The 4,057-nt window shown below is 35.3% G+C and overlaps 1 pseudogene; it reads left to right on the top strand.

Annotated features, from left to right (window-relative positions):
* Positions 1-1,431: 1,431 nt before the first annotated feature.
* Positions 1,432-3,320, top strand: LOC149213210 (polygalacturonate 4-alpha-galacturonosyltransferase-like; annotated as a pseudogene).
* Positions 3,321-4,057: the final 737 nt, after the last annotated feature.

Here is a 4,057-nt window from a genome sequence, read left to right as displayed (position 1 = left end):
CTGATTCAACAGGATGAAGAAAAATGAGTTGATCTTGAAAACATAGCCCAAGGAGGTAGATTCTGTTGTCCAAGGAAAATACAACATTTGGAGGCGGGAGAATGAGAACGAGAATTTTGACTCCACTGTTAGATTGATGCGAGACCAACTGATCATGGCTAGGGTGTATTCAAGCATTTCCCAGGCTAGGAATAATCTTGATTTATACCATGAATTGATGCTTCGTATTAAAGAATGTTAGCGTACATTGGGTGAGGCTAATGTAGATTCTGATCTACCTCAAAGGTAATAGTTTTCACATTGGCTACTTCTAAATCAAGAGTAGTAAGTGCTTCCATTTGTATTTTGTGTTCATATCCTTTGTTTCTTTTGAAGTTGCAATTTGTGTGTCAATCTTTCTGATTTTCATTCTCTTTTTCATGGCCAATAATTGATATGAATGTTTCAGTGCACCTGGGAAGATCAATGCTATGTGTCATGTCCTATCCAAGGCTAGAGAACAATTTGATGACTGTGGGACAATAACAAAGAAGTTACGAGCCATGCTTCAATCTGCAGATGAGCAAGTAAGGACCTTGAAAAAGAAAAGTACATTTTTAAGTCAGCTGGCAACAAAGACTATTCCCAAGGGCCTGCACTATCTATCCATGCAATTGACCATGGATTATTACTTGCTTTCCCTTGAAAAGCGAAATTTCGTAAAAAGGACAAGTTGGAGGATCCAACTCTTTATCACTATGCATTATTTTCTGACAATGTATTGGCTACATCTGTGGTTGTGAATTCAACTATCATGAATGCTAAGGTGAAGTGTTATGAATTTAAAATACTCTAAAGTTTGGAATTCCAACAGTTTTGCTGCATTTTACATTTAATATTTGGATCTCATTGTAGGTGATTTACTTGTGTTTGCAGGAATCTTAGAAACATGTATTTCATCTCATCACAGACAAGTAAAATTTTGGGGCCACGAAAATGTGGTTTTTACTTAATCCCCCAAGGAAAGCTCTGATAAATGTAGAATATGTTGATGATTTTAAATGGCTCAATTCCTCCTATTGCCTTGTGCTTCGCCAACATGAATCCATAGCTATGAAAGAGTATTATTTCAAGGCAGATCACTCGACTACACTCTCAGCATGTTCCTCCAATTTGAAATATATAAATCCAAAATATTTATCCATGCTAAATCATCTTCGTTTTTACCTTCCACAAGTTTATCCCAAACTGGACAAGATCCTTTTCTGGGATGATGATATTGTTGTGCAAAAAGATCTGATGCCCTTGTGATCAGTAGATCTTCATGGAAAGGTTAATGGTTTAGTGGGAACTTGTGGAGAAAGCTTTCACCGGTTTGACAAATACCTTAATTTTTCCAATCCACACATAGCCAGGCACTTTAATCCTAATGCTTATGGTTGGGCATATGGGATGAATGTATTTGATCTCAAAGAATGGAAGGAACAAGATATAATTGGAATATATCACAAGTGGAAAAACATGGTAAGTGTGTAGTGTGGCTTATTTATGCTAATTTGTGTAATGCTTACTTTAAATTATTTGAAGTAAATCTGAAGTAATTAGCTAGAAAACATAATGGGTTTTTCTTTGTTCGATTTCTAAGTTTTTCTCTTATTGTATGTCAGAATGAGGATAGAGTGTTGTGGAAGCTTGGAACACTACCCCTTGGATTTTCACATTGGTTTCTTCTAAATCAAGAGTATTAAGTGCTTCCATTTGTATTTGGTGTTCATATCCTTTATTTCGTTTAAAGTTACAGTTTGTGTGTCAATAATTCTGCTTTTCATTCTCTTTTTCATGACTGGTAATTGATATGAATGTTTCAGTGCACCTGAGAAGATCAAGGCTATGGTTCATGTCCTATTCAAGGCTAGAGAACAATTTTATGGCTATTTGACAGTAACAAAGAAGTTGCAAAACATGCTTCAATCTGTAGATGATCAAGTAAGGACCTTGGAAAAGCAAAGTAAATTTTTAAGTCAGGTGGCAACAAAGTCTATTCCCAAGGGCCCGCACTATCTGTCCATGTGATTGACCATAGATTATTACTTTTGTCCTCTTGAAAAGAGATAATCTCCTAAACAGGAAAAGTTGGAGTATCCAACTCTTTATCACTATGCATTATTTTCTGACAATGTATTGGTTGCATCTGTGGTTGTGAATTCAACTGTCATGAATGCTAAGGTGAAGTGTTATTAATTTAAATTACTCTAAAGTTTGGAAGTCCAATAGTTTTGCTGCATTTTACATTTAATATTTGGATCTCATTGTAGGTGATTTACATGTGTTTGCAGGAATATGAGAAACATGTATTTCATCTCATCACAGACAAGTTAAATTTTGGGGCCATGAAAATGTGGTTTTTACTTAATCCCCCAGGGAAAGCTACGATACATGTAGAAAATGTTGATGATTTTAAATGGCTCAATTCCTCCTATTTCCATGTGCTTCGCCAACTCAAATCTTCAGCTATTAAAGAGTATTATTTCAAGGAAGATCACTTGACTACACTCTCATCACGTTCCTCGAATTTGAAATATATAAATCCAAAATATTTATCCATGCTAAATCATCTTCATTTCTATCTTCCACAAGTTTATCCCAAAATGGACAAGATCCTTTTCTTGGATGATGATATTGTGGTGCAAAAAGATTTGATGCCCTTGTGGTCAGTAGATCTTCATGGAAAGGTTAATGGTTCAGTGGAAACTTGTGGAGAAAGCTTTTGCCAGTTTGACAAATACCTTAATTTTTCCAATCCGCACATAGCTAGGCACTTTGATCCTAATGCTTGTGGTTGGGCATATGGGATGAATGTATTTGATCTCAAAGAATGGGAGAAACAAGATATAACTAGAATATATCACAAGTGGTAGAACACGGTAAGTGTGTAGTGTGGTTTATTTATGTTAATTCCTATGATGCTTACTTTAAAGTATTTGAAGTAAATCTGAAGTAATTAGCTAGAAAACTTAATGGGTTTTTCTTTGTTCGATTTCTAAGTTTTTCTTTTATTGTATGTCAGAATGAGGATAGAGTATTGTGGAAGCTTGGAATAGTACCCCCTAGATTGAACGTTTTATGGCTTGACCCATCCTTTGGACAAGTCTTGGCATGTGTTGGGTTTAGGATATAATCCTAGCGTGGACTATTCAGAGATTGACAATGCAGCTGTTGTTCATTACAATGGGAACATGAAACCTTGGTTAGAGCTGGCAATGATGAAGTGCAGGCCTTACTAGACAAAATATATAAAATATGATCATCCTTTCTTACAACAGTGCAATATAAATGAATAGTTGTGACCTCAATATTCATACTGCAATAGATTGTCAAATGTAAAGTGTAAATGCAGTAGATTTTGGTTGATAATTCATTATAATTCATTTCTTTTTGGAGTTCCACAGAAGGTTGCTAGTTTATGGCATAATGAGTTAGGTTTTTCGAGGTGCAGTGGCCTAGCCAAGTTTAAGATTTACAAATTTTATGCCCTCATTGTATTCATTCATAGTTGGAAGTAAACTCCTTTATAAGTATTCTTTTCTTTGTTAGTTAATATTTCTCTTTCGTCAATTAATTACACAAATTTTTCTTCCAAGAACACAAAGAAGTACGAGACACAAAGATTTAGGCTTTCAAGGTAGGGAAAAACCTCTCAATAGGGGAAAACCCAACAATCCTCCTCTTATTGAATTTATTCAAAATGAGATATCCAACACAAGACCAAAGAGTCCCTCCAAGTCAGCCCTCCTCTTTAAGTCAAGGTCAATAGTTGAGTCTCTGCCTAGTCAAAGTTAGAAGCAGCTTCTGAATTTCTGTCCTTATTGCAGGTTTAGTCTCTTATTATAATACAATGACTTCCAATTACAGACTCTTTGCCTTCTATTACTGATCTTTGGCTACTATAGCAAACCCTTGACTCTTTACCATAGATATTCAGATCCTATTGCAAATAGATAGCTTTAGATTGAGATTTGGATTAGTCATAGACTTCGGTTTCTTCAAGTGTTGTAGACTTCTTTTTATCCTCAGTTTT

The sequence above is a fragment of the Pinus tabuliformis genome, chromosome 1_1 (assembly GCF_031772625.1).
Source record: "Pinus tabuliformis cultivar Carrire ecotype Pingquan chromosome 1_1, CPIR1, whole genome shotgun sequence".
Taxonomy (NCBI): domain Eukaryota; kingdom Viridiplantae; phylum Streptophyta; class Pinopsida; order Pinales; family Pinaceae; genus Pinus; species Pinus tabuliformis.
This window is presented reverse-complemented; position numbering and strand designations above follow the sequence as displayed.